This window comes from Lissotriton helveticus, chromosome 7 (assembly GCF_964261635.1).
Source record: "Lissotriton helveticus chromosome 7, aLisHel1.1, whole genome shotgun sequence".
NCBI classification, from domain to species: Eukaryota; Metazoa; Chordata; class Amphibia; order Caudata; family Salamandridae; genus Lissotriton; species Lissotriton helveticus.
The window spans coordinates 1,538,241,420-1,538,268,309 of NC_136068.1; positions in this window are offsets into that span (position 1 = coordinate 1,538,241,420).

Sequence of the window (26,890 nt, forward strand, 5' to 3'; positions counted from 1 at the left end):
GATGAGGGGGTGGGGGCTTTACTAAAGTCTTGAGGACTATCTAGATCTTTAATACTGTCTTGAATTCCACGTGGTTTTGAAATGTTGCTATCAGAACAGAGAAGGAGGTTCCATCAATGTATGATTTTTTTATAGGGCTGCACCAAACATGCCATAATTTGGGAGCATAACAGGTCAACCACCTCAGAATAGTTTTTGCAGCATTTTATATAGTCAGGATTTCATATAAACAATAGGTTACACAATTAAGTATCATGTATTAAATGATATATGGTGATATAATACAGTCAAATATGTAATATAAAATGCAAAATAGAAGTATTATGCATACAAATATTTAATATAAACTTTTAAAGTTATCTAGGATTAGTAAAATATGAAGGGTGAAATCAACTACATAAGGATACAAAATGTTTAAGTCGAGCCTGGGCAGTGCATGCACTGCTCTGCATGGCATGCTGTATTCAGGTAGGGACTTGAAGCTCCGCCCATTTCCCGCCCATCTTTTCAATTGACTCCTGTTACTGTCCTTTCTAAATCGTTGGGTTTGATTCATGAATAGGCTTAGAAGTCCCTCCTGGGTACCACCTTGTCTGCATTTGTAAACTTCCATGAGGAATGAACTTTTTACTTGTGTTGTCACACGGTCTGCTTTATGTAGTCTGTCAGCACTATTTTCTTTAATGATTTTCCCCTATTCCACCCACAACATACTTTCCTACAATGCAGCACGCCACCCGCTTTTATATTTTAATGAGTAATGGCGGTCTGCTTTAACTATAGCAGCTTCTTTATTTATTTCCTTTGGCAGTGCTGTTCGCTTTATATGTAGTGGCCGCGCATCTATATTTATTTATATTGCCAACGCAGTCCGCTGTAACTATAGCGGTCGCACCTCTTTACTTATTGTAGTTGTCAGCGTGGTCCGCTTTAACTTTAGTGGCAGCGCTACAAAACCTTTTTTTTTTTGTTAAGTGAAAGCGCCCCATACCATGCTTTCACTTTAACATTGGCCACACCCCTTTCTTTAGACGCTGTTCGCCATATTCAGGATACAGCGAGCCGCGCCTAAACAAAGGGGTGCGGCTGCCATTAAACTGAAAGCACGGCATGGGATGCTTTTAAAAAAAAGAAAATGTGTTCGTGAACTTCACAAACACATGTTTTTCTTTTGTAAAAGCACCCCATGCAGTGCTTTCCCTTTAATGGTGGCCACGCCCCTTTCTTTAGACGCGGCTCGCAGTAAAATGAATACGGCAAGCAGCATCTACAGAAAGGGGCGAGGCCACCATTAAATTGGTCTCGCATTTGCGAGAGTTTGAGCTATTGGCATTAGAAATGACAATGCTCTTTATATATGTGTTGGCTTGCAAAACACATAAATAAAAGGTATTGTCATTTACAATGGCAATAGCTTAAACTACCGCAAATGCGAGACCTATTACATTGCAAATGCTTGTTTAAAACAGTGCCCGCTCCAACAGCAACAGCACATAGCAAGCAGTAAGATCTGAGTGGCTCAGGACGAGCAAATATTATCAGTGAGAGAACCAGTTCTAATAACTACAGCAAATGGCATGAAACCTATCATAATTGGAAGCCAGCTTTTCAGCTCTTTTTTAAAAGCTTCATAGGTAACCTCTAATTTTGGGGAATATGGTTGCCCTATCTGTCTTTTTCCATCCATCTGCACTTTAGTTTTGCTAATGTCTTCAGTTTATATGCATACGTATTTATATATGTACAATTACAATTCTGCAGACTGAATTCTTGGTGCCAATAACCCGACAAAATAAATATTTACAGTTTACAATTTTCTTGCTATATGTGAGGTGCGCACTCTAGTTCCACCCCAGTCCCCCAAAAACTCGGCTAGGTTTTCCATGATAAAATTGCTCATCTCATCTTGTCCTTTGTGCCGACCTCCCCTCCTAACACCCTCTCTCTGGAGAGCAACAAGCTTATGGCCCCCACAGTGGCACATATGATTGCATCGATCTGCAACCAGTATCTGGCCAATTGCCAGCCCACTGACTCCGACTAGACTTCCATAGTGATTTTGCTCCTAAAGCTCCTAAGGAAACCTCTCGATCCTGACATTTTTTCCAACTGTTGTCCCATCTCTCTTCTTCTGTCTGTCCCTAAAGTGCTAGAAAGATGTGCCAATTCCCAATTCCGTTATTACATTGAAAGTAACTACTTGCTGAATACTCTTCAGCCAAGCTTCCATCTGGCAAAGAGAACTGTGACTATGTTCATCGCTGCTGCCATTGACATTCGCCTGTCATTAGACTCAAGAGGCTCCTCGGTTCTGATCCTTCTCAGCTTGTCATTGGCCTTCGAATTCATCTGCTACCAAATTGTACTGGACAGACTTTCTACAGCTGGTGTTGGAGACAGATTAGTTACTTACCTGTAATCCTAGTTCTCTTCCAGGGGTATCCTCATCAAAGTCATAAGCATTAGAATATTCCCGCCCATGCGCGGGACCCCGGAAACACTAAATTATATGTGCCCCACAAATATATAACCATATATATATTCACTGAAAAAACTATAGGTTTCAGGCCTTATATAGTTAGGAATTAGCATTTAAAAAACCTTTAAAATTCACTCAAAAAACTATAAGTTTTAGGGGTGTTATAGTTAGCTGGACATTTCACTCATACAAAACCATTGAAATTGCTCCTATATAGTTAGTTGTACTAACTATATTTCGCGCACCCGCAATCCACTGCTGACGATGTCACATATTACATCATTCATGACATGGTCAGTGACATCACTGATGACATCTCAAATGACATCAGTGATGACATCACTGATGACATCATCCAGTGAATGCGGTTTGCTTTGTTATTTAAATATGCATTATATATATAGCAATTTGCATTGAAGAATGACTGGATATATAAAAATAAATATTTGGATGGTGGATTTAGTAGCAGTGTAATTGACTGTTTACTTGACCAATTTATAGTGTCTCACTAAATATAGTGGATAGTGACTAAACTGTTTGAATATCTGCATCACTTTGTCAGTTGTTGTGTAAACTGGTTCTCCAGTTGGTTACTAGCTATGTGAAAGTCTGTATTAGTTATTGATTAGTTAACTGAGTATTTGTATGGGAGAGTGAATGTGTGTGTGGTTCGGTGGGGGGTGTGTGACTGCTCAAAGATGTGTGAATAGTTGATTCACTAGATATATGAAGTTAAAACTACATGTTCTAACAGTTGTTTGGGTGAGTGAATATCTTTATGGGTGTGGTGATGAGTAAATATATTTCTCAATGGTACATTTCCAACAAACTAGAAAAATAAAAGGCTGTGTATGTGTCAGTTGCTGTATATTAATAAGTATACATAATACTCAATGATTGTGTGAGTGACTGTATGGATAACTTTATACTTGTAATAATGATTTTATAATTCACTAAGTATGACTTATTATCTAAATGAATAGATGAAGTTGTGTTTGTATAAGTGTGTAGCTAAGTAAATATGTAAGTATGATCCATTGTTTGCATAAGTGAGTAGGATGACTTCATATGTGAATAGGATGTGTGCTGGTGTGTAATGTTGATTTAGGTGTATAAGTATTTTTGATAGTGTTATATTGTTCATTGACAGCATGTATGAGTGAATCTACAGGTAAGTGATTAGGGGCCAGATGTAGGTAATTCTATTTTACCACTTCTTAAATACCGAATCATACCGATTCAGTATTTAAGAAGTGGTAAAATAGAGGGGGGGAGGGGGTGTAGGTAATACAGACTCGGTAAATACCGAATCGTTAAGATTCAGTATTTACCGATTCTGTAAATACCGATTTGGTAATGCCCATTGATTCCTATGGGCATTGAAGCCCATAGGAATCAATGGGCATTACCGAATCGGTATTTACAGAATCGGTAAATACCGATTTCAGCAAGGGTGCAGGGGGTGTCACTTTGACACCCTCCAGCACCCCAAATACAGGCATGTGTGCCATGTGGCACAGACATGCCCTAAGGGCATGTCTGTCTGTCACATGGCATAGGTGTGCTGCACACCTGGATTCGGTATTTTACCACCCAATTGGATTGGGTGGTAAAATACCGATTCTGAAAGGCCTTAGGGACTCAGAAGAGTCCCACCTACATCTGGAAATTACCAAATCGGTAAAAATACCGATTCTGTATTTTACAGATTCGGTAAATTTACCGATTTGGTAAATTTACCGAATCTGTAAAAGGATGCCCCTACATCTCAATCACCAAATACCGGTCGGTAACGTCCGAATTCGGCCGTTACCGACCGGTATTTGGGCTCCTACATCTGGCCCTAGATGTGTGTATACATCTAAAATCACTGAGTGGGTTTTTAGATACTTGTATTGCTGTAACAATGGATTCAAATATGACACTCTTTATTTTACAAAGAGTGATGAAAGATTTTACTAGTGTATGAAAAGGTGTATGTGATTGTCACGTGGATGATGTCATAAGTGATGTCATCAGTGATGTCATTTGAGATGTCATCAGTGATGTGCGCGAAATATAGTTAGTACAACTAACTATATTGGCGCAATTTCAATGGTTTTGTATGAGTGAAATGTCCAGCTAACTATAACATCCCTAAAACTTATAGTTTTTTGAGTGAATTTTAAAGGTTTTTTAAATGCTAATTCCTAACTATATAAGGCCTGAAACCTATGGTTTTTTCAGTGAATTTCAAAGGTTTTATAAATGCTAATTCCTAACTATATAAGGCCTGAAACCTATGGTTTTTTCAGTGAATTTGCAAGGTTTTTTAAATGCTAATTCCTAACTATATAAGGCCTGAAACCTATGTTTTTTTCAGTGAATTTCAAAGTTTTTTTTTAATGCTAATTCCTAACTATATAAGACCTGAAAGCCCACCAGGAATCTCCAGTATGCACCAGGGGACTGCATTGCAGAGAGGTGTAATGAGGCCACACCCTTTTTTACACCTCTCTGCAACGCAGCCCCCGTGCATGTTTGAAGAGGGGGAACTAATTCCCCTTGCATAATGGGGGCCCCTGGGGGCCAACTAGCCCACCTTGAACCTCCAGTATGCGCCAGGGGGCTGCATTGCACAGAGGTGTAATGAGGCTATGCCTCTTTTTACACCTCTCTGCAACGCAGGCCACTGGCGCGTTTGCAGAAGGGGGACTAATTCCCCTTGCATACTGGGGGTCCCTGGGTCATATCTGCCCAAACGCCGAAATTAAAAATGACTTTTCTTGAGAAACATTTGGATTCGGATTATCATGTCCTATACTTTGGAATTTTTGAAAGACTGACTTTGAGGATGCCATAAATTACTCAAGTCTGCCCGAATTGTGTGGGTAAAATTGATACCTAGTCACTTTGAATAAGAATGTACTCACGTCTCGTCTAACATTTGGAAGAAATATCTAGTTATATGACAACAGGATACCGACATAACTTGAAGGAAATAAGAACGCCCTGAAGAAGTTCTGTTGTACAGAACGAAACGCGTCAGCTGGCTGTTGTACATAAACTTAAGGAAAATAAAAGCATTTGAATATACACCAAGATTCAGCGCTTCAATAAGGACTCTAAGTGATATGATTTGATTGGACTTATTGTGCAAGTGGTGCTGTGCCAAACTTTGGAATATTCTCCACTACTCTCTACTACTTACTCTCTACTACTCCACTACTCTCTAATACTCACTCTCCTCTACTCATTCTCTACTACTCTACTACTCTCTACTACTCTCTCTCTACTACTCACTCCCTACTACTCACTATCTACTACTCTCTAGTACTCCCTCTCTACTACTCTCTACTCTCTACTACTCACTCTCTACTACTCACTCTCTACTACTCTCTCTCTACTACTCACTCTTTACTACTCACTATCTACTACTCTCTACTACTCACTCTCTACTTCTCACTCTACTACTCACTCTCTACTACTCTCTCTCTACTACTCTCTCTCTACTACTCTCTCTCTACTACTCACTCTCTACTACTCTCTCTCTACTACTCTCTACTACTCACTCTACTACACACTCTCTACTACTCTCTACTATTCTCTCTCTCTGCTACTCACTCTCTACTACTCTCTACTACTCACTCTTTACTACTCTCTACTGCTCACTCTCTACTGCTCTCTACTACTCACTCAACTACTTACTCTCCACTACTCTCTACTACTCACTCTCTACTACTCACTCTCTACTACTCTCTGCTACTCACTCTACTATTCACTCTACTACTCTCTACTACTCACTCTCTGCTACTCTCTCTACTGCTATCTACTACTCTCTACTACTCACTCTCTACTCTATTACTCACTCTCTTCTCTCTACCTCTCTATATCTACCTCTCTACCTCTACACCTCTACCTCTCTACCTCTCTCTACACGCACACATATACACATATATATATGCATATGCATTTATGTATGTGTATATATATATATATATATATATATATATATATATATATATATATATATATATACATACATATATAAACATATATAATCTGCATATCTATATAAATACAAATATAAATGTATGCATACATATACATATATGCATACATATGCATGTTATTTACATGAAACTTTTCAAAACACTAATAAAAGCAAAGCTAAAAAGCCACCTCATTACAAACAGAATGGCTTTAACTTAAACGAGGGCGAGATCTATTGCATTTTCAATGCTTCTTTACTTTGGTTCCACCAAGAAGGCATTCAGATGTGTCACACATTTGCCATGAATTCTGAATGTTTGCACTCTAGTTGCTACTTAGATCACTGTAGCAAAGCTACTGCTCACCAGGGAAGTCTACTGCTAATCATACTTTCTATGGCAAAATGAACCCCCTCATTTTGTTCCTTTTTAAATTAAATGTTTTCAGACTTACCACTTCATTCCAATCAAGATGGCTTCTGGTGTGCCATACTTTTGTCATAAGTAAGACTGTTAACGCTCTAGTTGTTCTTTAGAAAACTCTGGGACATTCTGTCATTGGGCTATACTTGGGCTACATCTGGGTGATATTTGGGCTACATTTGGGCTCTTTTGTCTCTGGTAGCCATCTTGGGAGACTGCATGTCAGAATGTTTTAATGAAATAGAAGAGGATTTGGGAAGTCACTCAAAATGTGCCCTAATTTTTCTTTCTGCAGCAGTAATCATACTTTCTATGGCAAAATATACCCCCTCATTTTGTTCCTTTTTAAATTAAATGTTTTAAGAGTTACCACTTTATTCCAATCAAGATGGCTTCAGGTGTGCCATACCTTTGTAATAAGTAGGACTGTTAGCGCTCTAGTTGTTCTTTAGAACACTCTAGGATGCTGCAGTAGAACACAAAGGAATCAACTGACAGTCTCTGTCCTTGTTGGATGTACATGTTTTACTGAGAATGTCAGACTTCATGCTCACATGACTGAGAAAGATAATGTGAATTTACAGAAAATATGCTTTCAGTTTAGCTTATAGATCCCCTTCCAAACCACTGTGGGAAAAGCATGAGATAATAGTTTTCTTTCAAACATGATTCATGATATCCCAGCAGAAGGCTTTTTCACATGGTAAAATCACCTTAGAACACACCACAATTCCTAAAATGAGTATGGTACCATCAACAAATGATTTATAATGTAACTAAAGTCCTAAAACCCTCTATTAACTACAATGCTTTTTAATGAGGTGCTATCATGTATATTGGTCCCAAGATGGCTGCCAAAACTTCTTGGATGAAGTGCTGACAGCCAATTAGGTCTCACGATGAGATGTGTGGTTAGGCTCCGCCCAGATATATATGTGTTTTTGAAGTTAATTTTCATAAAAACCACTGGAGCAATTTTCACCAAATATAGCAAAGGCACTTCTGTGTACCAGTTCCTACAATTTTGCCAAGTTTGGTGTAATTCCGTTCAGCGGTTCGGGCTGTAGCCTTGTCAGAACGTCCTATGGAAATTAACATGGGGAAAACACGTTTTGGGACCCCCCTTTTTTCTCAGCACCCACTTCACGAATCCCCCCGAAACTTTCAGGGAAGGAGCGCAGCGGAGCTGGCCAAAATTTTGGAAAATTACACGCAAATTCCTCAACCGGCGCCAAAGTTATTCCCAATAGAATGTTGCGGATTTCCTATGGTAGCTAGGTCCTAACTATATATACCTACTGGCTATCGCCAGTAGGTAATATAAGCATATATATATATATATATATATATATATACAAATAAGCAACTGCAGCCTAATAAATATCAGAGCTGAATATGCAGTAAAGAATTTCCAACATACATGAAAGAAATGCATTAGAAACATGAGAAACAACAGCAAAGCTTGTTTAGAAACTGTTTTAATGCTCAGAAAACAGTAGAAATTCTCATAAACCACTGAAAGCATAGAAAGCTCCCAGGCTGCATTGCAAATACCCAGTCTAAAAAGACTGAACAGTTAACCTGTAGCTGCATAGCAGTAAACTGACACTGTGCCTTTAAGGCACTCCTGACCCCCAGCTTCCCATCATGCCTCAGGGGAGACAGTTGGGTCAGTTGTTCTTTGAGGAGACTGAATAAACCATGGAACATAGGCTAACAATATCTCCAAACAGATAGCAATCCTTTGCCCGGGGAGGCGGGAGGGTTGCTTATTACTTTGATGAGGATACCCCTGGAAGAGAACTAGGATTACAGGTAAGTAACTAATCCTTCTCTTCCAGGAGATCCTCATCAATAGTCATAAGCATTAGAATAGAATAGCGAGCCTCACCTCATCTCCCTGCGGGCAAAGGAAAATACATGTAAATGTAAATGTAAATGTAAATGTATTGCGACTTATATAGCGCACGTATCACCCGAAGGTATCAAGGCGCTTGCTTAGGGAACCCGTCCTGGTATTCCCCAGTGAGATACCCCGGTAGGGTATCCACAAGGTGAAAGCCAGGCATCCCGCCGCGAGGGGCCGTAGTGGAGATTAAGCAAGCTATTGCCCAGAGTCGCAGAGTGTGACCCCGTGAGTCGAGTAGGCACCAGAGCGAGAATTGTCGAGTCCGTGGAATTTTTGAGCCCGGGACCCGCCGAGGCGGGGAATCGAACCCTGGTCCACAGCCGATCTCAGCTTCCGGGTCTGCCGCCTCTAACCACTGAGCCACGCTTCTCCACTGAAAAAACATGAAAAAACATGATAAGAACGCTCGGGCAAAAAACCCAAGGTAGGATAGAGCCCTATCCAAACAGATGCCTCAAAGAGGCCTGGCCTACTTGAGCATCAGCCCTGGAATCAGATTCTAGGCAGTAGTGCCTCGTGAAGGTATGAACTGATTTCCAGGTCGCAGCCTTGCAAATCTCAGACATAGGGATGTCATGCAAGAAAGTCACTGTGGCCGCTTTCCCCCTGGTGGAATGCGCTTTGGGAGGTAAAGGTAAGGGCCTTTTCACCAGCTGGTAAGCCAAGGTGATACAGGATACAATCCATCTAGAAATGGATCTTTTCGCTTCAGGAAACCCTGTTCTCATGGCGCCATAGTTGACAAATAACTGGTCTGTCTTTCTTATACCTTTAGTACTGCTAAGGTAAAACTTAAGTACTCTCTTGAGGTCTAGAGAGTGAAGAGCCTGCTCAACTGGGGATGCAGGATTAGGAAAGAAAGACGGTAGGGAAATGGACTGATTGATGTGAAAATCAGACACCACCTTAGGGAGAAAAGAAGGATGGGCCCTTAGCACTACTCTGTTGTGATGGAACACAGTGTAAGGCTCATTGGTGCACAGTGCCTGGATCTCGCTGACTCTGCGAGCCGATGTAATGGCAAACAGAAAAGCGGCCTTCCAGGATAAATGTTGTAGGGAAGCCCGATGTATTGGTTCAAACGGGGGACCCACCAGTTTGGACAATACCAAATTAAGCTCCCAAGGAGGAGAAGGGCTTCGAACAGTGGGGTAAACTTTCTTTAACCCCTGTAAGAAGTCCTTACCACTTGCATCTGGAAAAAAGAAGGCTGCGTAGGAGACTTCCTATATGCCGTAAAGGCAGACAAATGCACTCTGATGGAAGCATACTTAAGACCAGATCTTGCTAAGTGTAGAAGGTAAGGGAGAATAACATCCTCCTGGCCCTTGGTCGAATCCAGGTGACGTTCCCTACACCAAAGAAAAAACCTCTTCCACTTAAACGCGTAAGACGTTCTTGTGGAGGGCCTTTTGGCTTCTCTCAATATATGCATACAATCAGGAGGCAGATTCAAATGTCCATATTGGAGGACCTCAGGAGCCATGCTGTTAAGTTCAGAGAGGGAAGGTTGGGATGAAGAATCCCCCCCCCATCTTGGACAGAAGGTCCGGCCTGCAGGGCAACCTCCTGTGTGGAAGTACCGACAGATGAAGAAGGTCCGGGTACCACCACTGCCGCGGCCAATCTGGAGCTACCAGGATCATGGTCATGTCTGATCTGAGGAGCTTGGACACCACCTTCGGGATCAGGGACAGAGGAGGAAAAGTGTAAGCAAAGGTCCCTGACCAGTCCATCAAAAGTGCATTCCCTCGTGTCCCTGGATGATGGAATCTGGACGCGAAGGCGTGGCATTTTGCGTTTACGTCGTCCGCGAAAAGGTCTATTTCCGGACGACCCCATCGATGGAAGAGGTCTGCCACCACCTCGTCGTGCAGCACCCAGTCTGGTTGGTCTTCGAAGTGCCTGCTGAGTGCGTCTGCTTTGATGTTTAGCTCGCCTGGCAGGTGCACTGCCACCACTGTGAGGTTCCTGGCGAGCAGCCAGTGCCAGATCGCTTGCGACTCCAGGGAGAGGGGACGCGACCGGGTTCCGCCCTGTTTGTGCAGGTAGAACATGGTCGTCGTGTTGTCGGTCTGGACCAGCACCGAATCCAATTCTATGGCAGGCAGAAAAGCTTTCAGAGCTAGATGGACTGCTCGAAGCTCCAGCATGTTGATGTGGTAAGTCTGCTCCTTGGTAGACCACCGCCCCTGTATCTGGAGGTGCCCCATGTGCGCCCCCCAGTCTTGGAGAGATGCGTCCGTCACTATAGATTGTACAGGGAGTGGCTGATGAAAAGGAACTCCCACCATCAGATTGCGCTGTTGAGTCCACCAGGAAATGGAGGATCTCGCCGCCTGGGAGAGGGATATTCGATCCTCCCATCAACCTGAAGCATGATCCCACTGATCCTCTAGAGACTGCTGTAAGGCACGCATCCGCAGTCTGGCGTGGAGGATGAGGAAAATGCACGACGCCATGGATCCTAGCAGAGATGCCACCTGCCGGACCGTCGGGCACCCTACCTGGAGCAGAAGCTTGCATTTCTGCCGCATTGAGGACAGTCTTGTTGAAAATGGCAATGTATGTGTACATAAGCGGCGTTCATTTGTGTTCACTGTACCCCTTGTTGTAAGCAGAACGAATAATTACGAAACACTGACTGTGTTATCCCGCCAGCATAAGACCCATGCACATATGTACACGACAGCTATTTTAGGCACCATGGCCTCTCTGACCGTTTGCTCATGCAACGGCCACAAGACCCTCTCCCTCTGCGTGACCCTGCTCTAGAAGTAGCACTCCTGCTTGACCCACACCCCCCCATTTCCTCCCAGGAACACCCTTCCCCTCAGCTGACAACCCCCCCCCCCGGCTGCACTTGACCTCTCGACCCGGTCCCAAGTCCTAAGACCAAGCCTCGTGGATGTACATCCCCCTTTTCCCTGCCCAGCATAACAAAACTGTGATACACCAACCGAAGTGTCCGACCTTATCACCTGACCAACCTTTGACCTCATCATCCCCTCCTGCCCTCGTGCCCTGTAGGAATGTCCAGCTGAGAGGTCACAATCTCTTGTTACATTCAGGAGGGGAGGATGACATCTGAGCGACTGGTATGGGAATAGGCCTGAAGCTGGGATTCCAAGCATGCCTTTTCCCACTTCAAAGCGTCTTTATTGTAATAAGGAATGTTTGTGCATCATAAACATGTGTATAAAAGACGAAGCCTCAGAGAACTTGTTAGAGCACCTCCTGAAGACACTATGCGAGTGTCCGAAATGACAGGCTCTCCTCATGAGAAATAAAACTCTATTCTTGTCTTCCTGCTTCCAGCGCCCGTCTCTTTCTTTGGTAATTGTTCAAGATGGGAACTAAGAGGCGTTCTGCACCAGCAGCCTGGGCATCAGGTGTGTTATGGGCTGACTTTTCCTCAATTGGCGCCCAACGTAGGGCCCATCAGCGACATAAGGTCCGGTAAGAGAGGTCCAGACGATGGGGTGAACATCTAAACGATTGGAGTATACCTGCCTTGAGAGGGCCCTCGTCCGGCTGCCGATTGAATGAACTTCACCGATTCTGAACGGACCTCTCTCAAGTGACCTACTGTCCTGACTGGAATCCCACAGGAATGCTGCGGTAAAAACATGAAGAAAGAGAACGATGGGGCGCTGGAGAAAGGAAGGCGAAGAATTGCCCACATGGTCCGGTCCGGGTAAGGTTAAGTAGGACGTCTTTACGTCCGATTGGTAGGATGGCTTTATCCATCTGATTGATTGATTGATTGATTGTTTTGAAATCAGTATTTAAAATACTGGTATTGTTCATTGATTGGTTCATTTAGCCTCGGTTGCTACTTGAAGTATTGGTTCTCTTGGAGACATTCTCTGTTTGCAAACAGCGACGAATAGGAACGTTCCTCTCTCTTTGCAAATAGTGAAGGATAGGTAATGCGGACTTTGTCCCCCGTTGTAATCCGTCATGCCTATTTTTCTCCCCACTGATTGATTGGTTGCTCTGTTGCTCTTTGAGACATTCGCTGTCTACAAACGGGGAAGAATAGGAATATTCTGTCTCCCTTTGCAGATAGTGAAGGGTAGGTAATGCAGACTTTTGTCCCCGTTGTAATCCGTCATGCCTATCTTTCTCCCCATTGATTGTTTGTTATCGGTTTTTATCGATTATTGCTCTTTGAGATATTCCCTGTCTACAAACGGGGAAGAATAGGAATATTCTGCCTCCCTTTGCAGATAGTGAAGGATAGGTAATGCAGACTTTTGTCCCCGTTGTAATCCGTCATGCCTGTTTTTCTCCCCACTGATTGATTGATTGTCTGAACATTTATTGTTCAAGGAATAGTTCTTTTGAGGCATTCTCTGTTTGCAAATAACGTGGAATAGAAATGTTCTGTCTAGTCTTTGCAAGTAAGGAAGGGTAGGTAATGCGGACCTTTGTCCCCCGTTGTAATCTGTCATGCCTATCTACTCCCCACTGATTGGTAAACCAGTTCCACCCGGACCATTTATTGGAGGTAGGTCATCTGGCTCGGCCAGGAGGGTACCCCTAATACAAAAGGACAAATATAAAAATGCGGATTAGCCGCTGTATCGTGCTAGCAAATAAAAGAGAAAAATATATATATAAAAATCGTTAGGGAAAAGAAAAGGAATAGAGTGAAATCAGTAGGCCGCTGATGAGATCTCTTTTCAATCTCGCTGAAATGGAAACATAGGGAACAACCCCTCAGGAAATATGAAACTGGTGAGGAAAGCCGAACTTAACGCTATGACTTCGAGACAGCTTGGCTCCACCACCCACCCCGCCCAATGAACGACAAAACTTAGGCGAATAATAGAAAAATATATAACACTCTAGCGAAGTAACAGGTGAACACGTTTTATTTTTTAACAAACAAAAAAATAAACATTTAAGCAACTATTTACATGACAAACTGCTGCAACGACAAGCGAAACCCACAATGCATTTTGCCGTCTGCCTGACGCCGTTCCAGCCCTTCCTTCCCCAAAGTAGCAATGTTGGGCTACTTTGGGCTACTTTCTAGTCGTTTTTGGGCGTTTTAAAGTCTACAAAAACCGTCAGGGGCGGTGGGGTGGAAGGACCACTACGCGAATAGCCCGAAGGCGGCGCCACACGCCAAGGCCTGTCCCCCAGATGAACCAAGGGACCCGTTCCTGGGGCCAGGGCGAAGAAGCGTCCGGCCGCCATCGGCTGTGGGCCCGGCCCGAAACGTGCCAGGCGTCCCCACTTCTTCAATAATGGCTGCGACAACACTGGGGGGGGGATGTCTTGCACATGCCTCCGACCCCCCCCCCCTCGTCCTCATCGCCTGGTCCGGCCATAACAAATGTCAAGCAAGACGCCGTGGGGTGCACCGGGAGGGAGAGGCGGCGCGAACGAGCCTCTCCCACCTCCCCAGGTGAAGGCTCCCCAGCTGCACCCCCAACGCTCCTCGCACCCGGCAAAGGGTTCATCCACTCTTACGGTGCAGCGACGCTCCTCGCACCCGGCAAAGGGTTCGTCCACTGTGGCGATGCTGCGACGCCTCGCCCGACAGGTTGGAGCCCGTCTGCTCATTTGACCCCGCGATTGCCGGTAGCTGCCGAACTCTCAAAATGGCGGTCGACCTTGCAAGAGCGGGCCCAGCATGAAGGAATGGCCCGGTTGCTTGTTGACTCCACCATCATAAAAGTTCTCCTCGACCTTGAAGATTCTATAGGAGCCGCGGGAGTCCCCGACCCCCGCAGATACCCCCGATGGGGAATGACTGCCATAACTGCCCGCGGAACGATGAAAATGTAGCCGCGGGACGTCGGCGCTCCCATGCTGACGCCAGCCTCAATTTGAATTACTAAAATCCTGCAGACTACAGTTCGGATCAGTTCCGATGAAAACGCAGTATGACCCGGTAGAAAAATGTTGCTTCCCTCCCCCCTTTTGACTGATGGTTCATACTGCCGATCCCTTTCTGTTGCCCTTTAACGGAACTTTTTGGACTGCCGAAAGAGGTTCTGGGCCAACCACGAGTTGGTGGAGGTTTTGACTATGCCTGGATCTGCCTGGCCGCACCCAAAATGGCGCTGGTACAAATGAAACTTTCAACTCCTTGTTGTACCCCGATTGCTCAGCCTTGATGTCATGAAATATGTATACAGTTTTTAAACACAATGAATTGATATGGGATGGGTACTGATTATGTGTTTGGACAATGAATTGAAGTGAGATGGGTGCTGATTGAACCTTCGGACAATGAATTGTTAAGTTTGGCGCATCATGACTATTGAAAGTTCGAATTTCAACACTTATGATACTCGCTCACACTGAAGTTTCGATATGATTTTATTGCACTTGTCGCACTTTTTTCAATGACCACCGACTCCATTAGGTTTTGCACTGATAAGTACCCCCACATGTACAGTTTTGGCCGGCCCACAGGGTTGTAGGCCCATATTTATGCACCGACATTTTTTATTAAAGATTTTTGGAGAAAAACGTACGTAGTTGTCACGTGTGAATTGGTAAGTCTCGAATAACTGACCACTGTTTCCGATATAACTGAATTACAGGTGAAATGGCTCAGCTCGATTAGTTAAGGGTTAAAAAGTATAGTACGCAGAAATATTGCAAATATGAATGGTCCAGGTTTTTGTTGTATGTACTTTGCACATTTTTGTACAGCCTAAAGCAACCGCTAAAAGACCCTGGAATTCAGTCTATACTTTATATGCTACCTGTATCAGGAAAATTGTGCTAAAATGTCCCTAAGTCGCCCCGAAGGAGTGCCACCTGGCCTCCCTACATACGGTCCGTAATACCACACTTGGGTGACCTATGCTATCCTCCGGCTTCCGATAATCATCTCTCCCACACTAAAAGGTTCATCTGGGCTTAAATGCCGAGTTGGCAAGAACTGCGTTCCGTGGAGATAGACCGAGTATGTAGTAAGTAAAAGCCTTTTCGGGTTTATGCGCGCTGATGTGTTTTTAAATGCTGCCCCCGCCCCCTTCTTTTTCCCTCTTTCTGCAGGTCACTTTGGAACATCGATTAAAAATACGAAAAAGAAAATGGTGATCTAACGGATGAGGAGACGGGAAAAAGGCGTTCGATTATGGTGCCTACGCACCCCGAATAATACAACCAAAAATAATGTGCACTCATGATTAAGCACTCTACACTTAACTAAATAGGGAAAGGTTTAAAGAATATTCTGAGGTGAGGTTTACTCTAGTACCCTCCGCTTGGAGGACTAGGAATGTTGTCAGTGTTTGGAAATTACTACATCCTTTCCGCACCCTCATGGACCGGAAACTCAAAGCTGCCCTATTGTTCCCCCAACTGACACCCACTGTTGCCTCAGCCTGGAAACACATTAGCCCGAGCAGGTTAGTTCTTGACTGGTTGCCAAAGGCGTAAGTGTGTACAACCACAAAGACCAGTAAAGGCAGCCGACAATAAAAGGAAAGAAAAGGGTAAAAAGAGCGTAGGATGCTAAGGATGCGCAGCATACAGGAAGAGATCATTATGGCCAATAACGGTTATATGTCTTGTCTTGGATTTTTGTATATAATACATGTACTGTCTCCCTCACCTGAGTATGTGTGTACGTAATGTATGGAGCTACGTCATCCCTCTGCCTAAGTTTCCGTATTACTTAACCCCTGTTGTTCTGTGTTGTGCGCGCACTGAATGACCCATTATTGTACACGTCTCTCTCTCTCTCTCTCTCTCTCTCTCTCTCTCTTTCTCTCTCCATGTCATACGTGTACCGAATGGACCATTTAGAGTGCGGTCTCTCTCTCTCTCTCTCTCTCTCTCTCTCTCTCTCTCTCTCTCTATCTCTCTCTCTCTCTCTCTTCCTCTCTCTCTCTCTCCAAAAGCCCCCTGTTCCCTCTTTCCTTGTATGGTGACGTTGTGCCCCCCGGCACAAAATTTAATTGGGTCTCCTCGAACACAAAGGTGTTCGGCAAAATTGACAGGAACTAAAAACGATTGTAACTTGCCATATTACTACCTCTCCTTTCTGCAAAACGATAGAACCCGAGTTGGTAATGAAGGAATGGACAGGTAAGACGACGGATGTCCCCTAATCTGGCCTTTTATAGGGGGACTATAACGTCAATGGCCTTCTGTTTTCCAGTTCGCTAGAAATGCAATTCCCAATGCACCGATCACTTCACCCCTCTGCACTTAAGTGCGGATGTCCAAAGCGCCCCCGCTTCTCCCGATTGACCCCAGCTCCCTGTCCAAAGCGTCCCCGTTTCCCCCGATTAACCCCAGCTTCATGTCCGCTACCCTCGAAGCGTAATTGATGACCTTGATTAACGGTCGCTCCCCAAGAAAAGCATGTTTAACATCTGCCCCCTCCCCCTTCTTCATGACGATAACGCCCCTGCTTGCAAGAGTTAGCCGACCCCAAAGGGAAATGTAAGATTGTCGGTACTTGGGTTAAAAAAGAAAAAGGGCGAGTCTCTACATAAGGACTCGATTTTGAGTTTGATATAATACACTGTGTATAAAGGTCCAATTTCTCTCCACATACGTCACGAATGAACGCCAAACAGGTTTATGAATTCAATGGTAATGCCCTCCTACATACTCCATAAGTGATGACTTCTGACTATGACCGATGAACTTATCTCCCACCTACATAGGATTGGGGACGGAATTGAGATGTATAAATGTCTTCTCCTGCCAGTTTTTCTAAAACTTATTTTTTACCCATTCAAAGATACAATCACCGGAGGAGAGGAGCTGGACGTGACGCACAGCCTGGCCACAGATCATGAAGCACGTGTGACCGCGACCAAAGGTGGAGCCACCGAGCAACGAGACGCGGGACGAGGCACCACTCTCAAACTCGGCAGATGAAGGAATAAAGGGCCGCCTTGAAGCCCTCGATTTGCTGACCCACTCGTGCCTGAAGTCCCCGTCCCTTTTTGAGCCCGACTGATGGGCCTGCCTGCTCGTCATCTTTTGCTCCTTTTGGTCCCTTGATGTGCTCAAAGATCTGATCCCACTCCGCCCTCTCTTCCCTTGATTATTCAACAACATCACACTTTTCGCATAACTTTTGACTATAGAATGAGGTTTTGCCACGGAAAAAGAAAGACACGCAGGTGCCCAGCATGAGGCACCCCTAAGAAAATCAGTTAAGAAACAGGACTGTGATCTAACAGCAGAGGACTGATCGCACCCTGCAACGTGTAAGGATGAATCCGAGCTGGACCTATAGCTCCACCGCCGGTGCTCAACAGCGCCAACAAAAGAAGACGGACTCTGTTAAAAAAGACATTGTGACGAAAACCCCCCTTCCTGAACTTTCTACTCACCCCCTTGACCAAATTGCTTGTATCAACTTGAACTCCTCCCTCAGCCATTTTGTATTGTTTTCTAAAATGTTTCATCGATCACTCATGCATTTAGTTTTCCAAAAGTCTCTTATAGAACTGACAAGACCCGAAGGTATCAGAGCTCTTTCTACTGTATTTTGATGTCAGCGGAGAGAAAGTCAGAACATGATTCTATAATGTGTCTGAACGTTTTTCTTGATTAACCCCGACTAAAGTATAATATCGATCTCTAGACTTGTATGAAGAACCCAACAAATGTAAATTAACATGTATTGCATTCTGCCTATCGTATCGACTCTATAGAATTGAACTTGCTTATGTAAAAAAAGCGGCGACTGTTGAAAATGGCAATGTATGTGTACATAAGCGGCGTTCATTTGTGTTCACTGTACCCCTTGTTGTAAGCAGAACGAATAATTACGAAACACTGACTGTGTTATCCCGCCAGCATAAGACCCATGCACATATGTACACGACAGCTATTTTAGGCACCATGGCCTCTCTGACCGTTTGCTAAACCCCCGACACCCCTCCCCGCGCGCACTGCTCATGCAACGGCCACAAGACCCTCTCCCTCTGCGTGACCCTGCTCTAGAAGTAGCACTCCTGCTTGACCCACACCCCCCCATTTCCTCCCAGGAACACCCTTCCCCTCAGCTGACAACCCCCCCCCCCCGGCTGCACTTGACCTCTCGACCCGGTCCCAAATCCTAAGACCAAGCCTCGTGGATGTACATCCCCCTTTTCCCTGCCCAGCATAACAAAACCGTGATACACCAACCGAAGTGTCCGACCTTATCACCTGACCAACCTTTGACCTGATCATCCCCTCCTGCCCTCGTGCCCTGTAGGAATGTCCAGCTGAGAGGTCACAATCTCTTGTTACATTCAGGAGGGGAGGATGACATCTGAGCGACTGGTATGGGAATAGGCCTGAAGCTGGGATTCCAAGCATGCCTTTTCCCACTTCAAAGCGTCTTTATTGTAATAAGGAATGTTTGTGCATCATAAACATGTGTATAAAAGACGAAGCCTCAGAGAACTTGTTAGAGCACCTCCTGAAGACACTATGCGAGTGTCCGAAATGACAGGCTCTCCTCATGAGAAATAAAACTCTATTCTTGTCTTCCTGCTTCCAGCGCCCGTCTCTTTATTTGGTAATTGTTCAAGATGGGAACTAAGAGGCGTCCTGCGCCAGCAGCCTGGGCATCAGGTGTGTTATGGGCTGACTTTTCCTCAGTCTCTCCTCCGAAGGATACACTCTTCCCACGCCTGTGTCCAGAACGGAGCCAAGATAGTGGATGCTCTGAGTGGGAGTCTGCACTGACTTGTCCTTGTTGACATGGAGGCCAAGTTTGTGCAGGTGCCGCAGGCATGTCTGAAGGTCGTGATTCACTTGCTGTGGAGATGGACCTTTCAGCAGCCAGTCGTCCAGATATGGATAGACGAAGAGACCTTTTTTGTGTAGGAAAGCTGCCACCACCGCCATACACTTGGTGAAGACTTTCGGCGCTGACTTGAGGCCGAAGGGCAGAACCTTGAACTGGTAGTGTTTGTGGCCGACCACAAACCTCAGGTACTTGCGGTGGTGCTTTGCAATGAGGATGTGGAAGTACGCATCTTGGAGGTCCAGCGAACACATCCAATCTCCGACTTGAAGATGTGGACATATTTGGTGAAGGGCCAACATGCGAAACTTCTCCTTGGTTATAAACTTGTTAAGAAACCGGAGGTCCAGAATAGGTCGAAACTTGCCCTCCTGATCTTTTTTGGGGACAAGAAAGTACCTCGAGTAAACTCCTCTTCCTCTTTGTGAAGGAGCAACCTCTTCTATCGCATGCTTCTGAAAAAGAGCTCTCACCTCTTTTCGAAGCAGGGGCAACTGATGCGGCCGCAACTTTTTCGGTGGAATGTCTTGTGGGCACGCTCGGAAACGAAGTGCGTATCCATTCCTCAGTATATTCAGCACCCAACGATCTTTTTTGATGCTGACCCACTCTGCTAGATGTTGAGATACGCTTCCTCCCACTGGAGTGGGTAACTGCGGCAGTGGAAGACACTGTTCATGACTTGCCACCTCTCGTCGCGGCAGAGGACTGCTGGGGACCTCCTCTACCTCGGTTAGACTTCCCTCCTCGAAACTGAGGTTTGTTCTGGGTCTTGCCTTGGGACCACTGAGGGGTTTGAACCTTCTGTTGAGGCCCCTTGCTTTGATTAGACTTGTAGCGGCGTTTGAATTCTTTCTTCTTCTCTAAACCAACCGCTTTAACAGTGTCCAACTCTGTTTTCATCCGCGTCATCTCTTCTTCTGCGTGAGCTCTGAAGAGAGAAGAACCAGAAAAGGGAAGGTTGAGGATCCTCTGTTGGGCATCGGGTTTCAGGCCTGTGAGTCTTAACTAGGCCGACCTCCTGGCGCATACTCCATGAGCGTAGGAATGGGCAGAGAGTATCGCACCATCCGCTGCCGTACTAATCATTTGATTAGCCACCAGGGAACCCTCCGTGACAATCTCATCGAAGTCCTTTTGATCTTCTTTGGCAAGCTTAGTTTTAAAACGCTCCAAAGAGTCCCAGAGAGCTCTATCATAACGGCCAAGCAGCGCAGCCGCGCTGGAAACCTTAAGAGAGAGGCCGCAGATGTACAGGCTCTACGACCCCACGAGTCTTGGGATCTGCTCTCTTTGTCAGGTGGCACAGAAGAGGAGGCTGATACAGCATGAGTCTTTTTGGCAGCCGCCACAATCACAGAGTATGCAGGTGGATCCGTTCTGACAAAGACCGGATCCGATGAAGCCGGTTTGTACTTCTTGAGGAGACGCGCTGGCACTGCTTTTATAGTTGCTGGCGTCAGAAAAGTGTCCATGACGGGGTCTAAGATCCCCGGGACTAACGGAAGCAGAGGTCGAGATGCCGTTTTCTGGTGGAGAGTCTCGAAAATCACCGTAGTCGTGACTTGCGGGACTGACATCTCGATATTGAGTTTCTTGGCACCTCTCTGCAGGACGTCATGAGAGGTGTTTATATCATCTATGGGAGAGACCCTGGAAATTGGGCTGTCCGATAGCGTGGGAGAGTAATTCCTCCTTGAGGAGCGGGTGGATGAAGAAGAGGACGTAGATGGTGTCCTTCTCCTCTGCTTATGCTCCTTGCGCCTTCGCTCCTGCGACCTTCCGACGCGTTCCTCTCTCCTCGGAGAACGTGATCTCACGACCCTTCTCTCAGGAGATGTGTGTCTGGGAGGAATTTCCCTGTCTGCCTCCTCAACCAGTCTCTGAAGAGGTGAACGATGCTCTGAGCTGGCATTCTCCTGCATGCGTTTGGTAGTGCCAGAGTCCCGCCAGTGACTCAACGGTAATTGCCATCTCAGGGACACCCTAGCAGCTGTCTCGGCCTCTTTGGATCTTGAGGGAGACTTTCGGCGTGTGCAGTGCACTTTTGGGGAGGCAGATCTGCTTCTGGAAGACGAGTGGCGCGAAGCTGACTCCGTTACCAGCACCACTGAAGCCTCCCTCGACCTGCTGTCGATGATCCCGCCGTCTGCTCGACGTCGAACGTCGCCTGGACGGCGACCTGCGGTGAGCTGGTGAACGCTCCCTCGACGTCGAACGGTGCCTGTCCGTCGACGTTCAACGCCTCCTGGACGTTCTAGCAGGCTGCGGAGGGGTTCTTCTATCCCTCGACGCTGAGCGCCGTCGAGACAACGCTGGAGACCCACGCCTCGACACCGGTCGCCGCTGTGAAGGCGACGGCGGAGGGGTCCGTGCACTCGACGTCAATCACTGGTGGGACTGCGATGATCGTAGAGAGCCTGCCCTCGACATCGAGCGTCCCGCCGACGCCGACGGAAGGTCTTTACCCCTCGACGCCGAACGTCGTCGAGATGACGATGGCGGAGGGGTCTTGTTCCTCGACGCCGATCGTCGCCAGGTTGATGACGGCGGAGGGGTGATACTCCTCGACGCCGATCGTCGCCGGGTTGACGACGGCAGAGGGTCTCGGGTTCTCGACGCCGATCATCGCCGGATTGACAACGGCGGAGGGTCCCTTGTTCTCGACGGCGATCGTCGATGGGTTGACGATGGCGGAGGGTCTCTTGTCCTCGACGCTTATTCGACGCCGGGTTGACGACCGCGGAGGAGACTTGTCTGTCGACACCGATCGCCGCCCAGTTGACGATGGCGGCGGAGGATTCCGAATCTTCGACGTCGACGAGTCTTTTTTCGACGGCGAGCCCGCCGTCGACGGCCTTTTCTTCGACGAATATCCCTCTTGAAGGTCTTTTCTCAGCGCCGAGCCCGACGCTGATGCAGAGGGACGCGAGGACGTGTGCCTAGAAGTGGATCTAGGCCTCTTGGATCCCTTCTTCACAGGGGACCCACCTCTAGATTGACTTGCCAGACCATATAGGCGAATCCTCGCCCTTTCCTTCAAAGTCCTGCTGGTAAGGGTCTGACAAAGAGGACAGGTCTTGGGATCATGATCCTCAGGAAGACAGAGAATACAGAGAATACATACCTCATGTGAGTCTGACTTGGCCTTCTTTTTCCCACAAGAGGGACAAAAATCAAAAAGAGAAGGCATTTTCAAAGCCAGAAAATGCCCTAAACTGCCAAAAAAAGACAGCTACTGACTTCTTGAGTCAAAAGACGTCGAAGTTAGTAATACAAGTTGTGAAAAAGAATGAATTTTCTGACAGAAATCAGAAAAAGAGTGGAGCTGTGTTACCAGGATCCTTCTAGAAGGAGCCGGAAAGAACAACTGACCTAACTGTCTTCCCTGAGGCATGATGGGAAGCTGGGGGTCAGAAGTGCATTAAAGGCACAGTGTCAGTTTACTGCTATGCAGCTACAGGTTAGCTGTTCAGTCTTTTTAGACTGGGTATTTGCAATGCAGCCTGGGAGCTTTCTATGCTTTCAGTGGTTTATGAGAATTTCTACTGTTTTCTGAGCATTAAAACAGTTTCTAAACAAGCTTTGCTGTTGTTTCTCATGTTTCTAATGCATTTCTTTCATGTATGTTGGAAATTCTTTACTGCATATTCAGCTCTGATATTTATTAGGCTGCAGTTGCTTATTTGTATATATATATATATATATATATATATGCTTATATATATATATGGTTATATATATGTGGGGCACATATAATTTAGTGTTTCCGGGGTCCCGCGCATGGGCGGGAATATTCTAATGCTTATGACTTTGATGAGGTTCCCCTGGAAGAGAACATGTTTAATCTCGGTTTACCTTTTTTCTTACCTTCAAATCACAGACAATCCAGCTATCTTAGTTGTGTTCTCCCTCTAAGGGTCTTTCAACCTGTAAGTTGCTCCCATGGCTGACTTGATTGCTTCTTTTAGCTTCCGATTCTATGCCTATGCTGATGATATACAAATTATACTGAGGTCAGACAGCAATCTGAACGCCATTAGGAAACAGTTTAAAAGCTGTATGGTTGTAGTCGCCAGTAGGGTAATACTGGACTCCGGTAAACTTAAATAAAACTAAGATTCAGTTTGGTGACTCCTCCGTATTAGTTTGCGTCAGAATCCTGCTCAGAAGGCCTTGGGGCAAGTAGGGGCTATTAGGCCCAACCGTGGTGGTTGATGCCTTTTACTCCTGATGTTCCAGGACCTGGCCTACTGTAGGTTCCCAGCATTTGACTCTGTGTTTATTTATTTATTTATTTATAAAGTTTTATATAGCGCGAACTTGATCCAGAGGGATATCAGAGCGCTTTACAATTTGAAGGGAAGGTAACAGATCACAACAAGACTCAAATGGGGAATCTAATAGGCATTGAATCATAAAGTGCATGCATCTGATGCAAGTCGACCAGGCCAAGGCTGCTCGGGGACGAGGTGGGTGTAGGGTGAACAAAGGCTCATAACTCAAAATACATCCAGCAACCCCAATAAATGATTGTCCATTCAAATACTTGCTTATAGGTACAGTAGTATTTATGTATGAATGGAAAGTATAATATGGCACACCACAAATAAAATACACAATCTTCTTAAGGCAGTCACGTTGGCATTACCCTGGTCACTTTCTCCAGTCCCTCCTCCCCAACTAGGGACGATTGTTATTGCTCAGTTACATCAGGTGACATCAAAGCTATGCCCCACTAGTGAATTCAAGTCTTAGTGGTTGCACAATAACTGCAAAAGTCAAAGTGTCCCACACCGTGGCGTGTCAGTCAGAGCAAGTTTCCCAGAAGCCCGGTTACTCAGTGTGAGAAGTTGGCCTGATGTGCAGTGTTCACTATTCTAGTGATCACTATATATCAGTCCAAACAACCCTTATTGATGATTGGTTGTAAGTCAACCTTATAGACCAGCTATCCTAGTAGCATGGATACGAGCAGTCTAAGGCTAAGACTCTAGAGGGCGTGTTAAGCCAGCTGTTTTACCATCACATTACCCCTTGAACACCCAGTGAAAGGACACCACACAAGTGTTATGAAAATAAACAGTGTATTTATTAGAATCACAACAACCCTGTACTCTTTATGAGGACAGGGTGCTAGGCACACAACAAAACTCTTACGAAAATACTTAAGTTAGCACGTTATACACAAATGCCCGAGGGGCACGGAAAACCATATACTTAAAAAGTGGAATGCGAATTACTAGCAGGTAAGTAACAGTTCTAATAGGCTTTGGGATCGCTAGGACTTGACTAGGGAATCGTTAGATTACTTCTAGGAGACCTAGGGGACTCGGGTGCAGAGTGTGCACTCTCACGCGGGATGCGGGACAAAGTCTATGGAGGCTAGTAAAGGCAAAGTTAGTGTTCACGGGCGAACCCGACCTGGTAGGAAGAAAACGACAGTGGATCCTGACCCTAGGATAGTGAGGCTATGCTGGGACACCGAAGTGCCGAAGTTACCTAGCCCAGGGGCTGCAGCTGCATAGGTCTGAAAAGACGTCGGGGATCTCGTTGCCGGACCAGGAGCCTGGAAGAAGGAAGTTGCTGGCAGGCGACCAGTGAAGAAAAGTTCGATGGATCCAAGCCTGGATCAAGGAAGAAGAAAACCTGAAAGCAGAGGGGACCAAGTTCTTGAATCACTAGCCAGTGATTAAGTGGGCACCAGGATGGCACCGGGCGAAGTCACCGCAGTCAGGTGAGTGGGCGCTGCTGGGCTCTGCAGTCTCTCGGACCAGGAGGCGTTGTCGGCGACCAGGATGGAGGTGCGAGCTGTCCCACGAAGGTTCTTGCTGTCGACGTCGCTGGACCCAGGATTGGGCAACAAGTCTTGGCAAATGCAAGGCCCACGCGGTGGACCTAAAATGGCGTCTTGGGTGGACCAGGAGGGTCCAGGGTACTTCTCCGATGGAGGGAAGCAAGGGCCAGTCTGGAGCAACCAGACCAGCAGCAGAAATGTCGTCGGGCGTCGTCGGGAAGGCCACAAGCCAGCGGGCTAGTAGCCAAACAACGCGGTGAGCAGCCAAAAGCAGAAGGGCCCCACGCAGATCGTGGAGATGCTGGGGGGCTGCACTTCGGTGCTGGAGCTGCTCAGGGTCGGGGCTTCTCGGACCCCAAAGCACTCACCAGGAATTCACTCGGCGGGCTTGCTGGAAAGAAGTCGTGCAGTCTTGAAGATGGCCGGTCCCTCGAGGTCTCGTCACACCCACGAATCTCAGCGTGACTGATGATGCAGGTAGAGGTCAGAGGTGCCAGGGAAGCCGGTTCTCGTCGAGCTGGGCAGTCTTGATCCGGAGGAGAGACTTGCAGCAGACCGCAGTGTTCTTAAGATGGTGCCTGCGGATGCAGGGTGACTACTCCTTAGTCACAAGGGAGAAATCTTAGGAAGAAGTCTTGAGTTCCTTTCGTGGAAAGTAGTTTCAGGATTCAAAGATGATCTGATTTGGAAGGGGGCCAGTTCCTACCTTTATCCTGTAAAAAGGGGCTGGCACGCGACTAAGTCCTGCCCTAGGGGTGGGACTAGGAGGGGGGTGGTTACACCCACTTCCTTGGCGGGCTTTTCCCCAGCACAGGGTCTGGAGTGACCCTGGAACTGGTTCCAGCCGGCCTATGCACAGTGAGCACCGGGGTGCCACGTGCAGTCACCTTCCTCTAAAGCCCTGCCTACCTACAATACACAAAACCCTGTCTGGGACGGTGCTGGCACCGCCCCTGGCAGGAAACCCTTTGTCCTTATCTCCTGCTCTGGGAGGGCAGACTTGTGTCTCGGTGACAGCATCCATTTTGTGGAGCTGAGGCTCTGTTTGACTTTAACCGGGGTTAGGGGTTATATACATGTCGTGTCCCTCTAGAAGGGTGGAATGCTAACCCCGTCGCCAGAATTGGCGAGGGGTTAGTATTCCAATTCGTATGACACCTTACTCGACATGTTTTGATAAAGCGATACCAGAGTTGGCATATAACCGCGAGGATTATAATGCACTTAAGAGTATATGGTATGCGATATCATGGAAACGGCTAAGGGATGGATCCCGAAAGCCGCAGACAGGCTCAGCTCATGCCAGAGCACCATCTCACACGATTCCAAGCACTCTGCCTTCAGGATTGTTAAGGCCTGCCATAGGAGTGACTGATAGGAGATCTGTGTGTCCATTTTTAAGGTTAGATATAGGTATACTATATCTAAAGCAAAGGGTGATTACACCACCTTGCCCCAGCTGTCAAGCAGCCAGTTGTGTCAGATTTGGATGGCCAGCCAGGGGTGGCATAATACATGCTGCAGCCCCTGGTAGGCCCTGGGTACACCTATGCCCTGGGTACCTAAGGTACAC